The sequence below is a fragment of the Labeo rohita genome, chromosome 8 (assembly GCF_022985175.1).
Source record: "Labeo rohita strain BAU-BD-2019 chromosome 8, IGBB_LRoh.1.0, whole genome shotgun sequence".
In the NCBI taxonomy this organism is placed as follows: Eukaryota; Metazoa; Chordata; class Actinopteri; order Cypriniformes; family Cyprinidae; genus Labeo; species Labeo rohita.
The window spans coordinates 20,873,869-20,887,980 of NC_066876.1; the positions used below are offsets into that span (position 1 = coordinate 20,873,869).

The 14,112-nt window shown below is 36.2% G+C and overlaps 1 long non-coding RNA gene across 1 annotated transcript; it reads right to left on the reverse strand.

The window, feature by feature from the left end:
* Nucleotides 1–9,185: 9,185 nt before the first annotated feature.
* Nucleotides 9,186–12,659, reverse strand: LOC127169311 (uncharacterized). Its single transcript, XR_007828227.1, has 3 exons — nucleotides 12,344–12,659; nucleotides 10,091–10,159; nucleotides 9,186–9,986 (listed from the first exon to the last, which is right to left on the reverse strand). It is a non-coding gene; the product is annotated as an uncharacterized LOC127169311 (long non-coding RNA).
* Nucleotides 12,660–14,112: the final 1,453 nt, after the last annotated feature.

Here is a 14,112-nt window from a genome sequence, read left to right on the forward strand (position 1 = left end):
TAAATGTACCTACTGCTTAAAAATGACTATGTTTCTTGCTTAAAAATGAACCCTAAATAGGTTGGAAATAAACGTATTAATACGTTCAATAAATTACTGCTGGTCTAGTAATCACATGTCTGATTTTTAAAATTGCAACCTATTTTGGGTTCATTTTAAGTCAGTCATATAGAAATTTTTAAGCAATACATTCTTAAAAATTAAGGTGCATCACGATGCCATAGAAGGACCTTTTTATCTAAATGGTTCCATTAAGAATCTTTAACATCTGAAGATCCTTTCTGTTTCACAAAGGTTCTTTGTGGCGAGAGAAGGTTCTTTAGATTATAAAAAGGTAAGAAAGAGATGGTTCTTTAAAGAGTCTTTGACTGAATGGTTCTTTGTGGAACCAAAAATGATTCTTACATGGCATCGCTGTGAAGAACCTTTTAAAGCACCTTTATTTTGTAAGAGTGTAGTTGAGTTGAATAAAACTGCTCAAAAGGTTAGGTTAAACATTTAACCCAAGCTGGGGTTGTCTATACTTTACTCAGCACTGGATTGTTTTTAAGAGTCTGTTTTTATTAAATTTTGTCCACTAACAAAAGTCTATACAAAAGATTTCTGTAATTGTAAAATCATTTAACCTAAATGTTGGGTTTGTCCATATTTCACCCATGCAGCATTTTAACATAAAGTGACAGTCATTAGCATATTAATACTTCAAATATGTAAATTAAAATAGAAAGAGAAAGTGAAAATAAAGTTAAAGAGTTACCCAGTTTGACAGAGTTGGATCTAATCTGGTTTGGAGACGATCCCTTTAAAACACAATTGCATTTTTGTTTAAAATTTGTTTAAAGGCAAAGCACCTGGACAAACAGGACAGGTGAGCTTCCACCCATGTCAAACACACCAGGAATTGTTTTTATTTTCTTTCTCCCACTCACTCACCCACTCTCTCTCTCTTTCACTTAATCTTTATCCCTTTTGACTTTTTCTTTCATGAATACATTTTTGAAACTGTTTTGTGTAATTGTGTTTCTCTTATCTCATTTGCAGATACAGCTATAGAAAAGACATTTGTTGGAAAATTTCCCAATGAAGCCTTGTGGCAGTATCAAAACATTACTCTGCGCATTATACCAGCGCAAAAAACAATATTGACACAGTCAACACTGTGAGTTTGCGACGAGGCTATGTGCTTTTCTAACCAATAGTAGAGTTTAGGAAACCTGTTTGAAAACAACTATTTTTGCAGTTCTGTTTGGTGATTATAGCTATGATTATGAGATAGGAATTCAGATAGGAATTCCAGGGATAGAAGGAAATTTAGAAAATGGCTACGTTTTACAGACAACTTCTGTTTTTTTGAAATAGCCTGCAGCTTCAACCTTCAACAACAGATTGGAAATGAGAGCAAATTGAAAAAGCTTATCACAAGAGAGAACAGGATGTAGGAGCAAAATCAGGTTATGTGTTTTAACGTTTATGTTAAATTGTTGAAGTTTAAGTCCAGTGAAATACGGAAGCTTAAACTGAAATGAGTTCCTTATCAGAAGTGAAAGAGGCAGTCAGCGATCCCTATCATGCACGGTGCTCGACAAAACAACAGTGGTCTTTATCTACTCTTTTTCCTGTCCCCTCCAGATGTGTGCTGTTTGAAACTGAAAATAACGGTTTCACTACAACCTACCTTAAACCCACACATAAATCTCTCTAATGCATATTTCACAATGTCTCTTTTGGCACGCCCGAGAAAATGACAATTGAACTTATGCTTGAGTTAACATGCTGTTTCTCTTGTGGTTACATGTAGCTATCTGCAAGTTTGTAAAGAACCACTGTTTTTATAACTGAAAACACTTGGGATACCTGGATCTTTCACAGCAATAGTAAATTGAAAATTGTAATCATTTACTCACCCTCACATTTCTCCGACCATTTATCTGTAGGAAACACACACAAGGAAATATTCTGATGACTGTGGTCCTATAAAGAGATACATACAACTCATGTACTGCAAACAAGACTTGTTAAAAGAAAAAAAAAAAAAATCAGAATTAGTCTAATTAGTTAAGGAATCATTTAGACAGTTTTTAAAAAAAACATTAAATTATTCAAGATCTGACTTAAAAGAATAATTCATTCATAAATCAGACATTGCACTGCTCTCATAAATGTTTTAACTAAAGTAGATGTCAGAACTTTAGGTAAACATCAAGTGCACATCCTATGAAAGGTTTAGGTAAAAGCAATATTTTATCCAAAAATGAAAATTACCCCACGATTTACTCACAGATTACGATTTATAAAGTTTTAAATATGGATATTTTTCTTACAGAAATGCATCACTTCGCTTCAGAAGGCATTTAATAAACCCCTGGAGCCATGTGGAGCACTTTTTATGATGGATGGATGCACTTTATTAGACTTCAAAATCTCAACACCCATTCACTGCTATTATAAAGCTTGGAAGAGCCAGGACATTTTTTAATATAACTCAGATTGTATTTGTCTGAAAGAAGAAAGTCATATACACCTAGGATGGTTTGAGGGTGAGTAAATCATGGGGTAATTTTCATTACTATCACTTTAATTTTTTTTTTTTTTCGGATTAAAGCATGAAAACTTCAGTTTATTGTATTTGCATGAAAAACATCTTCAAAATATCTCCAATTCAAAAAGCTTTTTTTGTTTGTTAGTTTGTTTGGGGGTTTTTTTTGCCCTTTTTTTTTTTTTTTTTTTTTTTTTTTTTAAAAAAAAGCTTTTTGTATTTAGTAATTCTAAATAGTGGAGTGACAAATGAATTTTTAAAAGGTACAAATGTTTCATAGTCTGTCTGTTAATATGAGTTTACAACATGTTTTTTTTGTGTGTGTGTGTGTGTGTGTGTGTTTGTTTAATAGTTGTAGATGGAGCATTTCACACAACAGTACACAATACAGATTCAATTGCTTTAAAAATAGTAGCAAACTGAAAAGTGCTTTCTAACAGGAATGCTCCACTCTCGCCTTCAGTCGTAAATGAACCTAAGATCTCAGACAGCTCATCACATCACTGACCTCGCTATTGAGATGGCAAATCCTATCTTACTCAGTGCTAGTCAAGCCTGCTCTAGACCACAACAGAGTCACGGGGTCAAGGTAGGCATTGTGTTATCAAGAAGCAACGCCCTGTGAGTGACAGGAAAGAGTGAGTCTGGTTCCAACAAACTTCAAGAAAAACAGCCGCTGAATGGGGTTCCAGTCAGTGAAATTTCACAGGCACAAAAAGGCCTACTGTTTATTGTTGTTAGTCTAGTGGTGTATGAAGCACAGCTACACAGAAGTCACTTTCTAACCAAGGAATTTTCTGCTGAAATATCCATGACCAACTGCATTAACAGTTAAACTGTTTTTAATGAGTCTTACAACTTCTTGTACTGTGGGTAGTATTGAGCAGTGTTAGGTTTTGAAGCCTTCAAAACGTCAACTGAGAAAGTGTATGTACGTTAGGTAATTGTCTGTGTTTTTAGAGGGAAAGGTTGGGATAAAATCCCTGTAAGAAAATCCAAGGACGATGAATGAGACCGGTAAGCAACTGAGGTGGGGAAAAGACAGAAAACAATACTAGAGGTCAGGTCCTGACAGGTGTGATCAAACTCATCACAAGCTCCCAGGATAAGGGAACTCACAGCCACCACAGGGGGTCACGGTGCACTTGTCACAGCCAATCAGACACAGCCACAGCATGAGCGCTGCCTGTGTTTGAGTCTCCTCACTGTGAGACTTTTCTAGCCAATCATCTTGATTGATTTTGGGTTTGACTGACAGGGATGAGGGAAGGAATTGCAAAGCGTGTAATAAAGGTCAATGGAGCTAGAAGTGGTGTTGTAAACTGCTCTGGACATGTGTATAAAATCTAAAAGATGTCCAAATCTCATCTGTGTGTTTACTTTAAACATACTAATTCATATGTGGGATTTACTCAAATTTTTGGTTTTAAAACTTAAAACTGTGTCAGAAATTATCCAGGGGCTAAGGGCAAAAATGCCACAAAAGAAACTGAAATATCCCAGGTAGCCTATTCAAAATGTGCAGATACTACCACTTAATAAGTTAATTTCCTACACTGTGAGTGTTTCTACATGCATTTCTCAGTACTACACAAGCGCCACTTCTAGTTAAAGCAGACATGAATATTGTTAATGTGTGACTGAGTTAGCTCATGTGGGAGGGTGTAAGTTGAGGCCAAGAGAGTCATAAACACACTTTGGCTTTGAGGTCATTGTGTTATTCTTCAAAGGGGTCAACACAAGGTTTTAACTATTGTTCACAGACTGGGAGTCTCTTTAGAGAAACCTGTACATACAGGCTACATATATTCACACGTGTTGTCTCTTTCTTACCATTTACTTTTAGACCGTGTGCTGTTTTGTCATTTGAAATCCAAAGACTGACATTTATTTTATTCTAAAACCATGAGGCAAACACATGGCCATTGTGTAGCAGTTACTTCCCCTCATGGAAGAAACTCCACCTGCTGGAAAATGTGCTTCAAAGGTACAATGTATAGAATGCCTGGTTAATATATACACAGAGCGACCTCTATGGGGCATGTGTGGTCGTTACAACATCTGTTAGTAGAGCCCACATGCAGCCATTCGTCCGAGGTGTTCTTTTTTGGCTTTGATGGTTCAATGAAGAGCCTTTAACATTAACGGAAACTTACCACTGCACCAAAGGTTACTTAGTGGAGAAAGGGTCAGAAGTTAGTTTACTATGTTTTCTTCTTAAACGTGTTCTTTTAAATACAGTTGACTGAAAGGTGATTGGGGGAAAACAAAATTGTTCTTCTATGGCATCACTGCGACACCACCATTTTGGAACCTTTACTTTTAAGAGTGTATATCCAGCTTTTTTTTTTTTCTTTTTTTTAACCTTTTTCTGAACGTGGAAGTCTCGCCCTACTGGAGCAGTGCTCTGGTGTTCCGGTCTCTGGTGTTTCTAGTCAAATTACCATATTTTCCGAGCCGATAATGTAACGTGAAACCTGCCCACATTTTTATATTCAGATGTATTGAAAAAGTTTCAATTCAGTCTGTTCCCAGATAGCACACGTACGGCTGCAAGATGTCTGTTAAAGATCTTTTGATCTGGAAAGCATCTGCTGTGTTCAAACGTCTGGCAGACGTCTGTAGGATATCAGTTTTACATATATTGTAAATCCTAAACATCTTAAAGACATCCAATAGATGTCTATCTGATAGGAAATGTCCAAAAGATGTATTGCAGATGAGCAAGCTACATAAAAAATACGTCTCGCAGATGTAAATGCAGACGTCAAATAGACGTCTCCAGGATGTATGTGTGCCATCAGGGGTTTAACATGGATTTCTATGGAGACCGGAACATAAAAGCACCCAAACAGAAGTTAGATTTTATCATGGCGCTGCTCATCGGTCACTCAGAAAAAAGGGAGACAATGATAAGAATAACAACGTGCAGTAAATGGTAAAACTGTTTTCACTACGAACAAGTGTGCTCATAATAAGACAACACATTAAAATAACATGGTAAGACACACCAGTTTTAAATATCAAGCAGCAAAACAAGCTGTTTTGTACAGCTAAAAATAGCTGGAAAGCCAGACCCATAAAATTTACAAATGATTGCGCCCACTCTATTTAAAATTAATATTACCGTTAATAATAATAATAGTAATGTAATTTACGACAATTATTTTATAAATCACTATAAATCAATACAAATCAACATTTTCAGCAATAATTTAAGACTTCCTCTGCAGGATCCCTATTGTGCTCCGGCCACGATACTCTGCTGCACCCCCAGGAGTCAAACACACGCGCACACACACACATACCGCCAAGGCACTGACCTTGAGTTGCCATGGCAACCTCTCTGCTCCACATGAAGCTTCACTTAAGTAAACAGGCATGCACACACAGACTTACACATTTGTATGTAAAGTATATTTAACACACAGGCTACAACATGAACTCCAATTACAGTAAGTCTATGGTACAATAAAAATAATATGACATCTATGGAAGGTAGAAAGCAGCCATTTGGAAGACTCTCACAGAGACTTGCAATAGCCTGTTGCAAGGTCATTCCCACTTAAAAAATTTGTTAAGTGAGGTCAAGGTCTCAGTTGTGAGACTTGAACTAACAACCTTATGGTGGGCAGCATAAACACTGGCCTGATTAAAATGACTTGGTGTGTAGTTTTAAATGCCTTCAACATTACTTTGCAAACTTAAAACATTAAATCTGGTAGATATATTGTTTTGTGATATCTGCAAAGCAATTAAAATGAATAAAGGAGAGTAAGAGAGTGCTTAGACAACAACGTGACAAGACTTGTCAAGACATTTCCACACCAACATACACATTTGATTAAATTCAAACATAACTATACTTTCACAGATGGAAGACGTGAAGTGAGTATATAGCTGATCACTTTATAAAGACCACGGGATAATATTTCTGATGTATCAATAATTCTGCTGCGCCACAAAGCTATGTAAGCTGCTTGTATTGAGTAAAGCTATGCTGCTTTTCAAGAAAAAAAAGAAATGTGTTACATTCATTTTAATAGACTACTACCATGTCGTTTTATACGACAACTGGTATGGGAAAAAAATGTTACCTTGTTAATCCTGCAGAAGAAAGAAGTCCTTTTTGTACATTTGCCTCATCCTAATTAACAGAAGTCAGTCCTAATTAACAAAAGTCTTTGTATATTATGATTCATGGATTGCTAAGCGAGTGGTTGTTCAGTGGTTGAACTATATTTGCCTCTAAAACCCATATGAGCATGTTGTCAAGACGACAAGTTTGAGCCTTAAATAACTGTTTTCAACTGGGAAAGTACATTGAGAAAGTTTCGAAAAGCCCTTAAAATATTGTTTTGAGAAAGTTGTTTTTATTTATCTTATGTCTGTACTAAAAAAAATAAATGTTTTTACTCTAAAATGAAATGTTTTGACTATTCACCTTACTCTTTAACATGAAAGTAAGCCTATGAGTGGCATTTCCGTTTTTTAGCTACTATAAGGAGAAATAACAGCATACAGTTTACTCTAAAACTGTTTGCACTACAAACCATTGTGTTCATTATTAATATAGTACGTTAAAATAATATGGTAAGACACACAAATTTGCAATATCAAGTAGCAAAACAAGCGGTTTTGTACGGTTAAAAATAGCTGGACATGGATGAGACCGGAAGCCAGACCCATAAAATTTACAAATGGGCGTAAAAATTCTGTCATAATCTATTATTACCCGTCATTTTAATTTTCATATTTTAATTAGAATAACAGATTTAATTGCTTTTATTTTTGTTCACATTTTCGTTTTTTATCACGAAACTACAGGACGACAGCGCAGTGTTTAAAAACAAAAAATACGCTAGAAAAAAAAAATGTCTTTATTTTAATAGATTATCATTTTAATGAACCAATATTGATTCTTAAATCACAATCGATCTCGTGGTCTATACTGTTTTCAGTTGATGTATGGACAGTACATATTGCGTCTTCCTTTCAATAAATAGCAATAGGCTAGGCTTCACTTTTTTGTTACTTTTGATATGAAACAAAGTCTCAGATTTGAAATTATGTCAATTTCCTTAGGAAATTCAAGCAATAAATACTGTTTTGGCACTCCTTAATGTGGTGTGATAGATCATTGTAGCTTCTGTGTACTGGCCTGTGCTTAATCAAACACATATGAAAACATTCGTGATAATTTCGTTTTTGTTCTGGATCTTTACTACCTATTAACTTTAAATTGTCAAAATATTGTGTGTTTTTCTACTTACTGAGGCCTTCTCTATATGATTTAGCAGCTTCCACATGTTTTTTTTTTCCTGTGGTTAAGACAACATAAATTAGGAGAACACTCTATTCAGTAGTACATTAACTGTGCAATCCATGCTGTTGTTTACATCCGAGTATCGCCAATATGGCTGTGCATTCGGGTAACTGACTAAATCATGACGCAAGTGCAAACCCTCTATATGGAAAAACTGGACCAGTTTTGAAAGTAAAAAATAACAAGTGTAACTTACATTGGAAACCTGCAAACTGACATTGTATTTCTTTTACTTTTTGTGTTAGTTTTTGTTATTGGTTTTGTATATTAGGGTTTTATTAAAATGTGTTAATGTTTATAGCGTTATTTTAGTGTCATGTGTCAAGTCTATCTATCTATCTATCTATCTATCTATCTATCTATCATCTATCTATCTATATTGCCTGTGGGCTTTACACCTTTCTCTTTTTCTCCTCTTCTAACCCCATGTGTCATAGTTGTCACAGTTGGTTATAATGGTGTCAGGAACTGTATATACTGTAGTCCAGAGACTCTGTCAGTCAGCCAGTCTTCACATATGGTGCCCCCACACACCCACACACAGGCAGGTCGAAGCTGCTGTGGCTTTAAGATGCACACAGATGTGTAAATCTACATATTTCCCAAAGTACAAACATGTTGCTTCTTTGTCAATTAGCATCATTGTCCATCAAGAGTTCAAGCCTGTCCCATTAGCGAAGACCTCCCTCCTTCTCGATCTTCTGTCTCTGCTTCTCCCCCTTTCACTGCTCATTTCCTGTTACTTGGTTACCGGTTGCCTCGAACTGCTTGGGCCAATTGCGTTGCCATGGTGACCATGCCCATTCTGTCGTTTCCCAACAGCCTCTTGGCTCTCCTGTCCTGACATTCCCCACTGCCCCCCAGCCTGCGCGCGCCCAGGCCCTGGCCCACCCTACGCTGAAGTCCCACGAGGCTGTCTGTGTGTGTTTGCCTGCGTGCGTTCGTGTGCTCGCTCCCTCCCCCTCACTTCTTCTCCAGTTTGGACGACAAACAGACCGACCACCTCCCTGTACAAGCAATTTAACACCTGCTGAAGAATTCATGGCTTATCTGCATAGAAAGACAGAGGTAGAGAGACAAAGACTGAGTGAGATGCATAACTGGAATCCTGGAGGCCCCCCGTTACTGAACAAAATGTCCAAAATGTGCCATTTTGATGATCGTCCACAACCCTGAATTGAATAAATGACAGATTTAAAGTCATATTATGGTACTGAGTATTGACGTAAACTGTTCAGAGCACAGGAGAGTCATTCTGGACTGGACTGCATTCAGTACGCATTTTAATAAATAAATAAACAAAACGGTGTCAGCTTGGTCATTATTCTGAATGTGAAGTTAAAACATAAAGGTGAATGTACAGAATAAACTCTTTTAGACAAAAACATTCCGCATTGTGAGTGAAGTTCCATGACCGAACTTAAGGTGGCAGCAGCGAATAGATCATAAGTCAACTCCTCATCGGTCATCAACTAAGAAATATTAATGTTCGTCGTCAGCATTTAAACTTCGTCTGATTCAGCAGTGCCCACATAGTCCCTCTCAATCTTTCTGCATTCCTTTCTCAATATTTCATTCTCTTAGCTCCCCTTAGACTGGTAAAATGTTATGTTTATGCGATAGAACCAAATTGGACCAGGCATCAGATATGATGAATGGAGCAAGGACTTCAAGTTATATTAAAGGCATAGTTCACCCCAAAAATGACAATTCTATTATGTTGTTCCAAAGTTACTTTCTTCCGTGGAGCACAAAGAAAGATATTCTAAAGAATCTGTCAGCCGTTATTAAAGTTAATGAGGTTCCAACACATCATCTTCATTCAGGAATGTTTGGAATGGAACGCAGGAATAAATGATGACGGAAGTCTTTAATTTATACACAAAGTCAGAGTGCATCCTACTAAACATCTCAGAACCAGGATGAGACTAGGCTACATCTCCTGCTTGACACTAATCACCACAGTTAGAGAGCAAGGCTTGCCGTTGTACGGCTGAGATGAGTCATGTGACCCTTTGAGGGACCTGAAAGGAGGAGAGATTGCTTCTCCCCAGCCTCCTTCCCTCCTCCAGTTCTAAATGACAGGGTTATGGAGATGATCGCTGAAGGTTCATCATTGTCCTCCTGTGGAGGGGGAAGGGGAGAGTATTAAGGGGGGTTTAATTATGAAGCGAGGGGCTTATTAACAATGTGAAATGATAACCCCCTCCCTACGCAAATACACACACCCCCTCCTTCTTTTCATCCCACCAGCTGATCCTGATGTAATTCGGGCCGCAGGGTGTTCCGGCACCAATCTAGAGGGGCAAAGGTCAAGAAAGTCAAAAGGTCTTATAAGGGACAGAAAGGAGATCTTGTGCTGCACACATACAGTCATTATTATAACAACATGACACACCGGGAGTCTTGTTAATGTCTTTTTTTCTAGCTGTTTCCATAGCTTGTTTATTTATTGTGTGTATCTATTTTCACATAGACATAGCTGGATACTAGAAGCATGTTGTGGATGTACACAGAGAAAATTGAAGCAATCAACAGAAAGGAAGAGAAGGATGGAAAGATACCGAGGTAAAGGAGGACAAAAAAAGAATGAAGATGTTCTGAGAGAGAGAAATGAAGGGAAGCGAGGGAGAGATTAAAAGAAAAAGGGTGACTTTTTTTTTTTTCCTAAGCTAAGTTCTAAGCTAATGCGCAGCTTTAGTTACACCCACCCTGAGCCGGCAAATATAAGCAGAAGAGTGCACACACACACATACACATCCATACAAAACGGCTGCCTCCTCTGCACTGGCACCGTAATCCCTTCTCTCCCATTCACTTCTGCACACACACGCTCTCAATGGGAGTGAGATACACCCTTTGTTGCGGTAACAGAAACCTGGCATGCCGAAGCCAAAGGCTGGTGGTGCGCACAGTGCGTGTGGCCAAAACCAAGAGAGAAACACAGAAAGGCAATGACACGGGAACATAAACTCATAGAAACACATGCAAACGGACAAAAATAAGAGTGTTCGCTTCAGTGCCAGGACGTTTAATCATAGCCAGAAGGCATGATGTAGAAATGTTAGGGTAAGCTCTGCTTTTAACCTCCCTGCCTGTCAGCGATTAGTCATGTGAGCTGATCTGCTAACTCAGAAAGAAAGCTCAGGCCCAAAACAGACCAATCACGGGCCGGACTTGGAATTTGCACATCTCTGTCCAGAGTTTGGTCAAAATGATGAAACTAAGAGAAATTTCCTCAACTGGAAATTCACACCTGAATAGCATATTGCATTGAGGAGGGGGTTTTTTTGTATAGAGGTATACACTAGTACTGGTAGAGTTATGTAAGCTTAATTCTGACTAATTATAATAGAAATACCAAATCATTTTAAATGGGAAACGACTGCCCGAAACAAATATAATGTATTCAATATATCTAATTCATCATCAAATTAGGTGTTTTTTATTACATTTTTAATCGTCTTACAATACAAATACAATAAAATGAAAAATTACGTGTTTGACGCTGACTTTAAACTTTGCGATAATGCTTAAGGAAAGCCGGTCAATAAATTTAATGGAAGTCCACATACCTATATATTTTCCAAAAGGCAGATATTTGTGACCAAAATGTGCAGATAATAATTTGGTTGTCCCTCATTTATGCAATTTTACCTGTGTGTTTTCTATCTGTGGGTTTACAATATAGTATTTCCATGAAAAAGCCATGTCTCTTAAGCAATAAATAATAATAATAGTAATTTATATTAATTTTGTTATTTTTAAATGTAGTAGATTTATGTGAAATACTTTCCCTATTATATACTAATTAGTTTAATACACATTATCATATAAAAATGAATTGAAAATGAATTATTTTTAGCAAATAAACACCTAATTTCAAGGGCCAATATCTTAATAAATCAGTCTAACTAGCTGTCTTGTTCATAATTGACTTGATATAGTTGCTAATTAGCTAACTTTGAATTATGTCTCTTTTATGGCACTTCAAGATGTTGGAAAGATGAAGCAATTAGTTTAATATGTGCCCACACGTTGCTATATTCCAACATTGTTTATCCTTTTACACAGGTTAATGCAATACCAATAAAAAAAGATTATCTCGAACACCTCTGCACAATTTCTCTGCATTATCAAGCCATTTAAGCATCAAAAAAATAATATATTTGCTTTTGAGAAAAGTAAAATAATGAGATTACTCTCACACTCTTTCACTCTCAAGATTACAAAATAAAAAAGATTGATTTAAATATACATTTTCCACAAAAATCAATTTAATCTAAATATAGCCTTGCTGTGTGGTGTTAATTGGTTTGTTAATATCTTTTTAAACTAAAAGGGGGCACATCTGGGACAGATATGCAGGGCTGTGCCAATCAAAGGGGATTTAGTGCTGTCAGTCAAACCTTTTATTGGAACTGACTAGTCAATACTAGCTGCTGGGCAAATGAACATGGTATTTAAACAAGGTGCAATACCCCTTTAAGAATCGGAGAACATCAAAGGGACACATTCCTGTCAGCTCCATCCATCGAATCCCAGACCTTTCGACAGAATTCCGGAGCTCTGGGAGGATTTCGAAATGTTGAAGTGATTCCAGACCTGGGGAAACCTTTTAGAACTCTGAACAGGTTCTAGGACTGAGAGAAGATTCTGGAGTGAGGCAATGCAGTCTGGATGGGGCAGATACAGGCGGCCTGTTCTGCTTCTTCAGCTGCTGGAGCTGAGCTGCTGTCATAGCAACAGCAGCCGACATCACCAGCAGTCCCAGCATGGTCCTCGACACAGCCCCGGAGCACTCGCACTACACAGAGAAAGAGAGGATGCTCACATACCAGCACTCACATATGGGGACATGCACCAACACAATGCAACTAATATGTACACACACATGACCAAACATCAGAGTCTATTAGAAATTAACAGACCAAATACACACACAGAATCTGACATCAGAGGACACTTTAAACACACTTGACCAAACACACACACACACACACATCACAAGCAGTCAAAAACAGCATAACAGTAACCAAGCTATGCCAACAATGATCTATTAGCTAACTTCACAAATAAACATAGGATTTTATTTTTATACATATTTTATTTTATATTTTAATATATAACCCTGGACCACAAAACCAATGGAAAGTAACACTGATATATTTGTAGCAATAGCCAAAAATACATTGTATGGGTCAAAATGATTGATTTTTCCTTTATGCCAAAAATCATTAGGATATTAAGTAAAGATCATGTTCCATGAAGATATTTTGTGAAGTTTTCTACTGTAAATATATCAGAACTTAATTTTTTGATTAGTAATATGCGTTGCTAAGAACTTCATTGAAACAGCTTTAAAAGTGATTTTCTCAATATTTAGATTTTTTTGCACCCTCAGATTACAGATTTTCAGATAGTTGCATCTCGGCCAAATATTGTCCTATCCTAACAAACCATACATGTATGGAAAGCTTATTTATTAATCTTTCATATATATATATATATATATATATATATTAGTGCTGTCAAACAATTAATTGCGATTAATCGCATCTAAATTAATAAAAAAAATTGTTATTATATGTTCTATATTTATTATGTATATATAAATACACACACATAAAATATATATTTTGAAAATATGTATTTACATGTATATATTTTTATTCATACAATTAATACTATATATATAAATATACTGAATATATAAATATATGAATATACATTTAAGAGTTTGACCCAAAAGAATCTCTTATCATTTAAGAAAATATATCAAATAAATAAATAAACAAATAATTTTAATCTAGTTGACTATCTTTTGTAATGGATAGTCAGTTGTTTTCTGTACTGGTATTTTTCACTATACATTCCCTGTATAAGCACGTGATTAGAAATAGGATAAAAATGGCTTTTATTTATTAATATAAATACTGTTAGCCTGTGGGTTTTATATGAACATTTTTCTATATTACTGTAAAATTGTTAGATTGAAAAGATCAGGCTACTTTAACATTAAATGTACTCCCAAATTATCACACTGCTCAAAAATGAGTGCTTAATTCCTAATTATAATCATTGCTACTGTTAATTTGTACTCACTGTCATTTAACAACAAAAACATCTAAGCCATGTTTATGTATATGCAGTTAAGGCTATTTCAGTATATACTCAATAGGGATATTTTCACAAATGTTTAAGTCTGTTCCCCCTTTTGTCTGAATAGGAAATTTTCTCTATATTGCGA